At 39.5% G+C, this 14,089-nt stretch overlaps 1 protein-coding gene across 2 annotated transcripts in view; it reads left to right on the top strand.

The window, feature by feature from the left end:
* RASGEF1B (RasGEF domain family member 1B) overlaps positions 1–14,089 on the top strand; it is a 605,535-nt gene that overhangs the window by 125,421 nt on the left and 466,025 nt on the right. The window lies entirely within an intron of this gene.

Raw genomic sequence — 14,089 nt, 5'->3', positions numbered from 1 at the left:
TATTCTCAAACACACATGAATACACACATACACACTTAAATTATGTTAATTCCTGGTGATACATGGGGCAAGTTTGGAGAAGTTCATGTTTAATTTTAGAGAGGTTCATGTTTACATATTATTCTTCCAGTAGAAATTTGCACTGATGGGAGTACTTGCCTAGCCTTTCAGGATAATAGACATAGTAACTCAGAATACCTTTCTTGATGCCAATTTGTCAGAGAAAGAAACACTGCAGAAATTCAAAGCATCTAAGAGGTGATGAAGAGAATTAAGAGAGGCAATGTATGTGGAAGCACTAAACCTGTGCCTGTGTAAACAGTAGCTGTTTTTCTTAGAGAAACATATTGATTAGGAAGATGGACAGACTCGGGTTCCCACCCAGCTCCAACACTTATTGCATGGATATAGCAAGCCCTATGCTCCTAATCAATTATTACATTGATATAGCAAGCCCTATGCTCCTAATCAATTATTACATTGATATAGCAAGCCCTATGCTCCAGGTACAATAGGAGCATTTTTCTCAGTGACCTAATGAGATAGGTGTTCTTGTTTCTCAGGGCTTATCAGGAGAATATTACACCAATAATTGGAACAGGGAATCTAACTGGTTAACTGGTTGCAATGTTTTAACTAGGTAATTAAAAGGGTAGAAAGAGAGCTGTAAGGTATCAGGTAGGTAGCAAGCAATTCCAGGGAGCAGCTGCTATCTCCAGGGCTGAGGGAGCAAAGGAAAGAGCTGGGATTACTAACACTTCCTGGACACTTAGAGGAAGGGCCCCACACAGTTGAAAGTCAGACCTCTGAGGAAGAGGCAGGTGCCAGTGTCCCGGGGGCACATAATGAAGCTGATTCTGGAAAAACTAGAAACTGGCTCAGTGGCTTTGTAGGAAGGAAAGGATAGTAATGCTGAGGGGAAGCTCACAGGAAGCACACAGGAAAGATCAAGTCCCATCTTCCTCCCTCGGGCTCTGCCCCTCTCGCTAGCACCCCCCTGTGGCAGATATAATAAGAAGCAGGTGACTCTGGAAATCGGGTTATGTGGTTCACAGAGTTCCAGACCCAGTATCACAAAGCCCATTATAGAAAGGTGGGCTTGGAGATGAGTGACTATAATTTAGTAACTGGCACAATTATTAGCTCCATTTTTCAGATGAAGAAACCAAGGCACAAATATGTTAAGCTGTGTGTTTGCCCAGAGTCACACTGCTAGGAAGAGGCAGAAGCAGAATTTAAACCTAGTCAGTCTGGATCCAAAAGTTTATGCCTTTAACCCCTTAAACAAGTGACTGTGGACAGAAACACTCGTCTGAGTCTTTTTAAAAATCTGCAAAATGGAAATAATACTTCTTAATGTGTAGGGCTGTCGTAAGAGTTAAGCAAAACAATATAAATGATGTGCCGATTATACTTCTTGGCATGTAGTAGGTTCTCAGTAAATACTAATTCTTGTTAAATATATTTTTCTTGTTTTAAGTATGAGAAGTTCATTTTGCCTTGGTGACTTTATGTGTATTTATGAAAGTATCTATATTGCCTTTGCCTTGGAGTGGTTCCATCGCCAGTGGATTGTTTATTTAGCTGATTGTTATTCCTCCAACTTAACATATTTTAAAGTTTCCTGTGTTGGAAAGTAAACAGCAGAGAGGAGTTAATCCTGGAGCTTGGTCAATGGAGGCTTTGTTGAGGTTGTCCTTAATAACTCAAAATTTATCAGGGGCTATGTCAGAGCACAGAATTAGTCTTTCACTTCAGATTTTAAGCTGTGGGAGAAATCATTAAACTTATTCATTATTTAATGCAACAATTATTTATTGTGTGCCTAATTGTACTGGATGCTCTGCTGGCCATCAAGGGTGATATAAACCCTGACAGACGGACCCTGCTTTCAAGTCTGTTTCTTACAATTTAGTAGTGAGTATGATGCAACACCTCAGCTGCACATAATCCCTCACTCTTTTTCATCTTGGCAGGTGTGTTATGTATGTGTATGTCTCACTACATAGATGTAATGCTGTCTTGTGAGTAAAATACTGTTAGGCCCATGACCGAGTTGACTTATGTCCAAGGGAGATTAATGGGTGTAGGGAGGTATGAGGGGAGGGCAGCTGCCTCCCCTGAAGGACAGTGATCATTAACTGGGGAAGAGATAAGTGTCAAACTAGACACAGGGAATTAGAGGGAAAGGCTGGGAGGCCAGGCACACTGGAAATCTCTTGGGTCCCTGGTGGTAGGTGATAAGAAGTTTGTATGCAGGGATGTGAGAGTTAAAGGGTCCAGGCTGGATGCCATGATGCTTAATGGACCTTTTTGCTCTAATGTGGTTGATAGCTTGGGAGACAGTGCCTAGGACAGCCAAAACCTTAGAGTCCTGGTAGTAGGTAAATGTGATAAGCTCAGGAACCTCTTTTATATAAGTCAGACTTCTTAAAAACTGTTTATTCCCCCTCTACGTTTACTTTTCTTTTGTCTAAAAGTGTCAGCTGCCTGAGTAGCCCTAAGTGAACTAATGGAAAAGCTTTGTGTAGGCACTTTGGTCACAACTTTAAGGTGAAGCTGGCCTTGGAGGCCAGCAAGGTGTAGTGGTAGTGTCCAGGATCATCATGAGAAAATTCCAAGGTCATAGTCATGTACCCAAGGTCTTGTAGTGTTTTCTGGAAATTCCGGAAAAATTAAAGAGATTAGATTTTGTGGAGATACAGTCTGTAGGATATGGGAATATCCAAAACCTGTCCTTGATCCCTGTGGTTCAAGAGAATCAGAGGAAAATAAATAAATACAGGACAAAAACTTGCACATGAATATTGCTTTCTTAATGTAGAACTTCAGTGAGCTAGGCTGAGAGAAATAGAAGACTCTTTTGTCTCCTTTCCATAAAATCTACTCACTGCTCCCTAAGTATCTTTTCAAGAGTAATAACAATAGTAAAATAATATTCAGTCAATGCTCTGGTTGCTTTGCAAATATTGAGTGGTTGCATTGTTTTCATTAAAATTTTTTTTCAGATTATACTTTCTTTTTTAAGAGCAGTTTTAGAGTCACAGTAAAATTGAGTGGAAGGTACAGAGATTTCCTGTATACCCTCTGCTCCTTACCCATGCAAAGCCTTCTGCATTGTCAGTATCCTCTACCAGAGTAGTACCATTTATTACAATTGATGGGCCTGCATGGACACATCATTATCACTCAAAGACCATACCTTACATTAAGGTTCATTCTTGGTGTGTTAGGTCATTCTTGTGTTGATATGAAGAAATACCTGAGACCGGATAATTTATAAGGAAAAAGGTTTTAATTGGCTCATGGTTTTGCAGGCTGTACAAGTGTGGTGCTGGTATCTGCTTGACTTCTGGGGAGGTCTTAGGGAGCTTGGCAGAAGGTAAAGTGGATCAGGCATGTCACATGGTAACAGCAGGAGCAAGAGAGAGAGCAAGGGGAAGATTTCACACACTTTTCATTAGTCAGTTCTTGTGAGAACTCACTATCATGAGAGCAGCACCAACATGATGGGGCTTAATCAGTCATGAGAAATCTGCCCCCATGATTCAGTAGCCTCCTGCCAGGCCCCACTACCAACACTAGGGATTACAATTCAACATGGGATTTAAAGGGGATAACATCTAATCTATATAACTTGGTGCATTACATTATATGGTTTTGACAAATGTATAATGATGCGTGTCATTACAGTATTACATAGAATAGTTTCATTGTCCTAAAATCCTCTGTGCTCTGCCTTTCATCCTTCTCTCCTCTCCACCGCTGGTAACCACTGATCTTTTTACTGTCTTCATAGTTTGCTTTTCCCAGAGTGTCACATAGTTGGAATGATACAGTATGTAGTCTTCTCAGATTGCCTTCTTTCTCTAAGTAATATGCATTGAAGTTTCCTTCATGTCTCTTCATGGCTTGATAGCTCTGACCCTTTCAGCACTAAATAATATTCCATTGTCTGGATGTACCACAGTTTATCTATTGGTCCAATGAAGGACATCTTAGTTGCTTTCAAGTTTTGGCAGTTATATCCATTCCTGTTGGATGGACGTAAGTTTTCAACTGTTTTTTGGTAAATACCGAGGAGTGTGATTGCTGGGTTGTATGGTCAGAGTATGTTTAATTTTGTAAGAAACTGCGAAACTGTCTTTTGCATTGTCATCAGCAATGAAAGAGTTCTTATGGTTCCACATCCTTGCTAGCATTTGGTATTGTCAATGTTCTGGATTATGGGCATTTTGATAGGTCTACTGTGGTAACTCATTGTTTTAATTTGCATTTGCCTGATAAAATGTGATATGGAGCATCTTTTCATATGATTATTTGCCATCTATATATCTTTTTTGGTGAGGTGTCCACTAATGTCTTTGGCCAATTTTTAATCTGGTTGTTTTCTTTCTCATTGTTGAGCTTTGAGAGTTCTTTGTATATTCTGGATAATAGTTTTTTTTTTTTTTTTTTTTTTTTTTTTTTTTTATCAGATCTGTCTTTTGCAAGTTCTTTCTCCCTGTCTGTGGCTTATCTTTGGATTCTTTTGAAGTGTCTTTTACAGAGGAGAAAATTTTAATTTTAATAAAGTCCAGCTTATCAATTCTTTCATGGACCATGCCTTCGTGTTTTCATTCCATTTTTTTCTGAAAGAAAATTGATTTGCTAAAGCCTATAGTTAATAGAATGTTTTAAATATCCTCGGTCCCCCAGTCAAACATTTCACCATGCCATGGTGTTCAGTGATCTTGAATTTACTATATCCTTTTTCCTATCAAAGCCATCTTCTCAGATCAAGTAAATACACTCACAGTAAGTTACACTTGATTTATATGACTTCAAGTCTAATATTTCCTAAGGGTATTTGCATTTTAATAGGTTGCAGAAGGGTACATGTTAGCAAGCAGGGCACATGTTTTGGTTATTAGAAAGGCCTTATCTTTGCTCTTAAAATTACATTGTTTACCTTCAAGATTAGTTTGGCAGGAAACATTAACTGGTTAGATGACCTAGGGTCACAATGCATATCCTTGGTAGGGAGCCAATACTCCAGTTTGGAGCATTGAGGCTAGCACTTTTGTATGCAGTCCATGATCTTCCTCCCACCCCAATTCCCCATGAACCTCCTCACTTAGGAGTGTAGTGTCCTTCATACCCACTCAACTGCAAACTCTCCTCCAAAGAGAGGTTGTATTTTGTTAATATTTTTAATTTTTCCCAACTTCCTTCTCTCTAGTATCTGAGAGCTTCATAAATCATGATAAGAACACCCAGTGCCCCACTTTACAGCAGAGCAGACCAAGCCATGGACAGTGGTGATGCCTAATGTTAGTCCCAGGTCCCTGGAGAAGTAGCTTTTGATTTTTCCTGCTAAGGACTAAAAAAGGCTCTTGAACATTTCTGATGTTATTCTTGTTTTCTCATTTGATTCTAATGCTCCATTAGCAGTGTTCTTTTGCCCTTCTAATCTCTCGACTCATTTCCCCCTCCCTTGCCACCATGCACAGCCTCCTTCACTTTCAGCATCCTGCACCAGAGTGGTACGTTTGTTATCATCAATGAAGTCATGTTGATGCTTCATTATCACCCAGAGTCTATAGTAGTTTACATTAGGGTTCACTTTTGGTGAACATTCTAGGGTTTTGATAAATGTATAATGGCACGTATCTATCTAATATTATAGTATCAAACAGAGTAGTTTCACTGCTCAAAGTACTCTTGTGCTCTGCTTATTAATCTCCCCTCCCCTCAACTCCTGACAACCACTGAACTTTTTACTGTCTCCGTTGTTTTTTTTTTCTTTGAGATGGAGTCTTGCTCTGTTACTCAGGGTGGAGTGCAGTGGTGCGGTGTTGGCTCACTGCAACTACCACCTCCTGGGTTCAAGTGATTCTCCTGCCTCAGCCTCCTGAGTAACTGGCATTACAGGCACCTGCCACCACGCCTGGCTAATTTTTGTATTTTTAATAGAGACAGGGTTTCACCACAATGGCCAGGCTGTTCTCGAACTCCCAACCTCAAATGATCTGCCTGCCTTGGCCTCCCAAAGTGCTAACATTACAGGTGTGAGCCACTGCACCCAGCTGTCTCCATTGTTTGGTCTGTTCCAGAATGTCATGTAGTTGGAATAATGCAGTATATAGCCTTTTCAGATTGGCTTCTTTCATTTAGTAATATGCATTTAAATTTCCTCCATGTATTTTCATGGTTTGATGGCTCATTTGTTTTTAGCACTGAATAATGTTCTGTTTTCTGGATGCATCATAGTTTATTTATTCATTCACCTACTGAAGGACGTCTCAGTGTCTTTCAAGTTTTGGCAGTTATGAATAAAGCTACTCTAAACATCTATGTGCAGGTTTTTGTGTGGATGTGTTTTCAACTCATTTGGGTAAAAACCAAGGAGCACAATTACTGAATCAATTTTCATTTATCTTTTTCCCCCCACAGATGACTCAGAGCCTTTGCTCTATTTCTCTCAAGTATCTGATCCAACTATTGTGCTTTCTCACTTGTGCTTCCTTGGTTTTGGCCATGTGTTTCTTGCATTAAGCCTCCAGAGTCCCCAAGAATAATCTATGTTCCCTTGGAGGAATGTAAGAAAGAGTCAGATGCTATATAACAGTAATGCAGGAAAGTGTTTTTGTTTTTGTTTTTGTTTTTGAGATGGAGTCTCACTCTGTCTCCAGGCTGGAGTACAGTGTCGTAATATTGGCTCACTGCAGCCTCTGCCTCCTGGATTCAAGCGATTGTCCTGCCTCAGACTCCTGAGTAGCTGGGATTACAGGCATGTACCATCACACCCAGCTAATTATTTTGTATTTTTAGTAGAGACAGGGTTTACCATGTTGGCCAGGATGGTCTCTATCTCTTGACCTCGTGATCTGCCTGCCTCAGCCTCCCAAAGTACTGGGATTATAGGGGTGAACCACCATGCCTGGCCCATGCAGGAAGGTTTTTAATGTAACAACTAGATTTGGACAAGTCAAGAAGTAGAAACTAGAGGATGAGTTTATAGCACCCAAGAGTTAAATTCCAGTCCTGCCTTGCAGTTCCTACTGTCATCAGAAAGAGGGATTTGGGCCTTTTACATCACTATAAGGGTCTGAACACTGAATCTACCTTAAGGGAAAATAAAAGTCACGGCTTTCTGGTGGTGACAATTGCCCTTGAAGGTCCTGACAGGAGATGGAAAGGGAATCAGGCTCCCTAGAGCAAAGCCTGTATTATCTTTAGACCAATGTTATCTTTCCACGGCTTGTGAAAGGTGCCCAGTGGCTTTCTGGAAGATGCTGCCTGAATAAAAGTGACAAAACAAGCAAGCTGAATTTAAAAGTTAGAGATCCTCTCTACAGACTCACAGCAATAGGGACTTTAGGAGAGTCTATTATTTCTATTTTTTTTTCCAGAAAAAATGCTGACTTAACATGTTAATATTTTGGTTAATTAAAAAATACTAATTAACTTTTCTAGATAGAGGGAAATTTTTGAGGCAAGTATTATTCAAAAGATCAAAGGCTATGTGTTAGACAGACTGACACTAACTTTTACAGTCATCTCTTCGAATTTTAGCCATAAAAAGACTCAAAAGGACAAACTTGGCATTTTAGCAATGTAGGTCAAATTCTATTGCCTACAGGGGACAGGCTGTCCAGTGCTTTTATTCTTCTTGAACTTGTTGTATATTGACTAGTGTTTGGAGACTATCAGCCTGGGTCTGAGGCTTTGAGAGTACATCATAGATTTTTTAAAAATTTCGTTTGTAATTGACAAATAATTTTATATCTTTATAGGGTCCAATGTGTAATAGATTTTTAATGTGATAGCGTGTGTTAAATGGGAATTGAAATCATTTCACTTTTTGTCTTATACCTTTTCTCTTCCCTTGCCTTGGTAAAGAGCAACCTAAGTCTTACCGAGGTGTGTACTCCCCCTGTATCCCACTGGCTCCCGTCAAGGATCTCCTTCACTTTCATCTTCTCTCCTTTAATTTTCAAATATCCTGAGACATCCCAAAGATAGACTGCATGCTCAGATTTGCTTAAGTTACAGCGAGGCATTTCAAACTCAGAAGAGTGGGCTTCAGGAATGGTGTAGGCCAATGGCTTTAGGAGCCCTCTTCAGCAAAGAACAGGTGTATTCTCGTAAATTCTGTGAGAAGGCCCAAGCTGGATTGCTCAAAGCATTTACCTTGTATTTCTGGAGCAAAGGAAAAATAATAGTGGCTCAGAGTACAGCTCATCTTGTTATATATTCAACATGGTCACTTCCCAGTTCCCCTGTGGTTCCCTGAGTTTCAGCAGGTTTCTTCAAGCTCATCCTCTAGAGTGCATTTCTAACCTGCAAGTTAAACCCAGTGTTTTGGAATGACAGTCACTCTTGGAGGTGGGGCCTAGGTGAGGTTTTGCTGGGAAATGTTGGAAAGGAGCTGTAAAGCCACCCAAATGTGATGCAACTTTTTTCTCTTCTTTAAGGGACTGACAACTGGAAAACTCATGACACAACTCAGAAAAGCTGGTCAGACTGTTATGAGGTCAAAATTTTAATTTTGTGTCTCTATGTCCTTTATTTTAGGTTAATTAAAACAAAGGTTTTCATAAAGTCTTCAATTCTTCATAAATGTTCAAGATAAGATTTAAGAAGTAAAGAATGACTCAAGCCTGTAATCCCAGCACTTTGGGAGGCCGAGGCGGGTGGATCACGAGGTCAAGAGATCGAGACCATCCTGGTCGACATGGTGAAACCCCGTCTCTACTAATACAAAAAATTAGCTGGGCACGGTGGCGCGTGCCTGTAATCCCAGCTACTCAGGAGGCTGAGGTAGGAGAATTGCCTGACCCCAGGAGGCGGAGGTTGCGGTGAGCCGAGATTGCGCCATTGCACTCCAGCCTGGGTATCAAGAGCGAAACTCCGTCTCAAAAAAAAAAAAAAAAAAAAAAAAAGAATGAAAATCCATCTCATTTCTCCCACTTCTTACAACAAATATCATTCTCTGTGCAGAGATTAGAAAATCAGGCTGGGTGCAGTGGCTCACGTTTGTAATCTCAGCACTTTGGATAGCCAAGGTGGGAAGACTACTTGAGGTCAGGAGCTCAAGATTAGCCTAGGCAACATAGCCAAGACCCCATTTCTACAACAAAATTTAAAAAATTAGTCAGACATGGTGGCACACCTATAGTCCTAGCTACTTGAGAGACTGAGGTGGGAGGATTGCTTGAGTCCAAGAGTTAGAGGTTACAGTAAGCTATGATCATGCCACTGCACTCTAGCCTGGGTGACAGAGTGAGACTCTGTCTCAAAAAAAAAAAAAAAAAAAAAAAATCACAATTTAGTTATGTTTTATTTTGCCCATTTGAGTGATTTTAAAAAATATGGAGCCAATATTTTAAATGTGAGTGTTATCACATAAATACCTGTATTTCTGGCTTGTTTTAAAAAATTGGAATATCTGGAACGTTATCATGGATTTCCAAATGCTAATGATCAACCATGATGAGGGACACCCCCTCCCTCTAAACAGGGCAAGGCACCTGCAGTTAACCATGGTCCTCACATTTTCCTGTTATATTCCTGATCCTCTCCAACTCAAGCCTTTCACTACCTTCCCAGCCCCTAGTAGCACTGAAGTCTTTGACTTCTAATCTATGGGATACTATGCTACTATTTTCCCGAAGAAGTTTGAGGTCCTTATGTTTTACCTGAGCTCAACCCTGGGCTGTCTTGCGAACATATTCTATTTGGCAAATTCGTTAATTATGGTTCAGATTTTCTTTGAAACATGTTAGGCTTCAACAAAATTAATTTGAACAAATATTCTTTGTTTTAAACTTACTTTCTTGCAATGCATTATGACATTAATACTTTTTAGTAAATGATAATTCCATTTCATACAATTTTGCATTTCCCAAGAGTCCCTGGACTTATAGAATGACAGTTCTACATTCTATTTAAGCTAAGAATAATTTTCTATTAAGATGAAATTAAGGATAGATATTAACACATGAATATGTTGGCTTCCTACGTAATTACATTAGTCCAAGTTCATATGTTATTCCAAACAGGAATCTTTCAGGCCAAAATATATTCTCAAACATCCATACCTAATCATAAAACAACCAATATAGGGATTAAATAGGAGGGAGAAATACTAATATATTCACAAAAGGGAGAAGTAGCAAGGAAAATCTGGACTTTAAAATGCAAATGATAGGATTCTGTATTGATGGGTCCAGAACCTCCAGAACCATGACCAGGCCCAGGTTTAAGGTAAGGTGAGTGAGGCAGGCACAGAATTTCAGAAGGTTCCAACAATCTCAGTTACCTCTGCAAATAGTTTATTAATAAGATCTATTATTTCCCATCCTCCCCATTTTACAGCTGAACAAACTGAGGCTTAAAGATATTGAATAACTTGTCCAAGGTAACAGCTAATAATTGACAGAGCCAGGATCCAAACAGCTTGACTCCAGAACCTACCCATGTCCATGAACTATAAAGTCTAGTAATGCTTGGCTGACTCAGCCCACGCTCATTGGATGTTGACATGACTCCACCATCCTGATGGTACCTACGAGGTTCATGACCTCAGCACAGCTGTACATAGACTGGCTGGGGAGCTGAATTAATTTAGTGGGAAGATGTGACCTGTTGGTTTTCTTGTACTTCACGCCTTCTGTTCAATGCAGTGTTAGGGAGGAAAGGGAGGACGCAGGGAGAGAAGGAATGGGAAAGAATCGGGAAATACATAGACACAGAGAGAGACTGGAACCTAAAGACCAAAATGATGAACAGATACCTGTGGTTGCTGGAGGCAAGAGCAGTGGGGAAGGGACTGTTTCATCATAAACTTTGAGCCCAGAATGAAGAGCACAGGGGCATCCTGCAGCTGAAGAGAATTCACATAACTCATACTAGAGCTGTATTGAAATGACCTTCCAGTCTCTGGGAGTGTGTCTGAGGTCACTCAAGGTTGTTTTCTGGCTTCCTTGCTGTGTTCTTCTCCTATCCTTCCCTAAACATCCATTTTGAATTAAAAAAAAAATTTAAATTGACAGTCCATATATTAATAAAAATAGCCTAAGGTGTTTAATGCAACTCAGAAGAGCCCAGTGGGCCACATTCTTGCTTTCAGGACTCCCTATTCCCCATCTGAGGTATCTGTCCTCCTGTCTTTTCACTGACCTTCCCTTTTCCCTGGCCTCTGCCTCCCTAGCCGTCATTACGCTAATGTAAGAGCCTTTATCAGTGGAGCCATGTTTTTCCTTTGCGATGCTTCATGAAATAGTAAAGAACCCAGTTTTCTGTGCTCCTGTAGCTGGGAGTGCTTCATTATCTGTCAGTTTCTCCATGCCTTCAGGGCCTGAAGCAGAGGGTGAGGAGGAGAGGGATGGCAGTGTCTGAGAGGGAAGGCATGCAGAGCTAAGACGGAAGTTCTGTTACATTTGCAGTACACTGGAAGCATGTCTGTCTATTTTACAGGAATATTTCCTATAGAATATTTACCTTCAATTTCAGACTTGCTGCTACTGCCATAACCAGATTTAAAATACATTTGGTAGATTTTCCAGCACCACTTAGCTCATTAAAAATATTTAACTCTCTTATTCAGCGATTCTGAGTCCTGTCACACTTAATAACCCATTGGGCAAAAAATATTTAACATTTTGTAATGATGACTCCTTCATTACTTGTGTGGATAATATAACCTATTTATGCATATTTTTAAAAATTCTCTAACTGTACAAGAAAAAATAACAGGAAATTAAGTAAATAAGTAAATATCAATATTGGGCAGGACTCTACCAGAGAAATATGTCTGTCAGGTATTTTTACCTCTTTTTAGCTGGGACTGTGAATAATGCAGTCCGATAAGGTGTTTTATATTAGCCCCTCAGAGCAATATGAGTAGTTACTATGTGAGTACTGTTATATTCCATGACATGGTTGCCTGAAAGGGTGACTGTGGCAAGCAGAATAATTGTTCCTCTCAAAATGTTCATGTCCCAAACACTGGAACCTGTGAATACATTGCCTTACATGGCCGAAGGTACTTTTCCGATATGATTAAGTTAAAGATCTTCAGATAGGGAGGTTATACTGCATTGTCTGGTGGGCCTAATGAATCACAAGGGTCCTTGTAAGAGAGAGGCAGGAGTGTTAGAGACAGAGAAGGGAGTGCGACAGCAGAAACAGAGGCTGGAGTGAACCAGGGCCAGGAGCCAGTGTATACCAGCAGCCACTAGAAGCTACAAAAGGCAAGAGAAGAGGTTATTCTTAAAAATTCCTGAAGGACCACAGCCCAGTGGATCACTTTAGACTTCTGATCTCTAAAATTGTAAGAGAATAAATTTGTGTTGTTTGAAGCCCCTACGTTTGTGGTGATGGTGATTTCTTACAGCAACAATAGGATGCTAATACAGCCATTAACTCTTGGAAAATTCCGCACTATCAAAGTACAGTCTTTATAAAATTTATATGATAGCTTCCTTCTTGAAAATTCATTATGTATTCAAAGCATGAAAAAATACGTTGTAATTATATGTAAAACAGAGCTTGATTCTAGACTCAAATAATTATCAGGGTTTTCCTTCCATTGCCTACCAAGTCTTCTGTTTTCTCATTCTTATGTCCCCTCTCTTCTCTGCTAGTACCCACTTGCAGTTTTTGGTTTATATTTCATGCCACGCAATTTAGCTGCCTTTTGAGGTCTTCTTGCAGACAATGTCCTTGTGGCTTTGCCTTGCCTTTGCAGAGCAGCCCTTTAAGATGTTTTCCACAGGCATGGTTCCTTCCTCAAGGATGCCAGCTGCTAAAATTATTGTATGAGGAAGTTGTTCTTCCTTCAGCCTAAAATGACCTTCAGCTTCCAGTTCCTGAGTTTGGCTGATGCTCAATGGTCCTTCAAAACTCACCTCAAGTGCCTTATTTTCCAAGTAGCATCTTTCACCTCCACTTTATGGAGGTGAAACTTACATATCTTTTATCTTTTACCTACTTTGTTTTTTCTGTGTGCAAACACTATGCTAAGTGCTTTAGATATATTTTGTCGTTTATCTTCTTTATCAATCCTATGAATTATTATTTATCTTCATTTTATAATGAAGAAACTGAGACCCAAAGAGTAAATATTTAAGATTTATGGATTAAAAAATAAAGGAATCTTGTTATTAGAATCCTTGATGTTTATAAAAGATTAAGTTTCAAAGGATTATCTTTAAAAGGATTAGATGTTTACAATCTTTTACCCATTAGTTATCATTTATTATGTTTGTATGTACATAGAGAAAAGTTTTCAGAGTATGCCCCAAACTCTTCAGGATGCCTGGGCTTACTTTATGCCTTTGTATCATTTGAACTTTTTACAATAGTCAATTAGTGGAGTCTAACTTATTTGACCTTCATGTATAAAATTTAAAGAAAAGAATTAAAGGTTTTAATGGTATTTTAAATATTTTCTAGACCAATTCCTTGCTTTTATGTTTTTAAATATAATTTTTCATGTGCAAATAACAAATTTCATTCACATACTGATTTGCTCCATACATACTTACTTGAGTGTCACTATGAACCAGGTTCGGTTCTAGGCATAGGGTATGACAGTGAATGAGAAAGAGGAGGGCTTTGGCTCTGTGATCTCACATTCCAATGGGGAATCTGTTCAACACTGTAGCAGGCAGCCATAGTATTATGAAAAGAAAGAAAGCAAGGTAAAGGCTAGAGAATAGTGGGGAGTTCTCTGATATATAGCCAAAGGAGGTCTCTCCAGGGATCTGGTGTGTGAGCATGGGCCTGGGTAAAGTCAGGAAAAAAGCCATGTAAACATCCAGTGAAGTGTGTTGCCGAGTGTCATTTGTAATTTTTATGTAATAATTTGGGTTTTATTTTGAAATTAGAGTTACTCATATCAAAGGTATCTATTAAGCATGTACTGGGTGCTTGGTGGGTGGGGTTGGGGTGGATAACAGGGGAATCTGAGACCTGACCTTGGCCACCTTGTTTATAATCTTGATGAGAATTGAGAAAAAATACGCATGTAAAAATATAGAATAGTAAAACATTATGGAGTTATTTGACACCAAATTATATGACACGAATTCTAGGTTTT

The sequence above is a fragment of the Aotus nancymaae genome, unplaced genomic scaffold, assembly GCF_030222135.1.
Source record: "Aotus nancymaae isolate 86718 unplaced genomic scaffold, 86718_ANA_hifiasm-v0.15.2.pri h1tg000006l, whole genome shotgun sequence".
In the NCBI taxonomy this organism is placed as follows: Eukaryota; Metazoa; Chordata; class Mammalia; order Primates; family Aotidae; genus Aotus; species Aotus nancymaae.
Note: the sequence above shows the minus strand (reverse complement) of the source record. Positions and strands in the feature narration are given on the sequence as shown.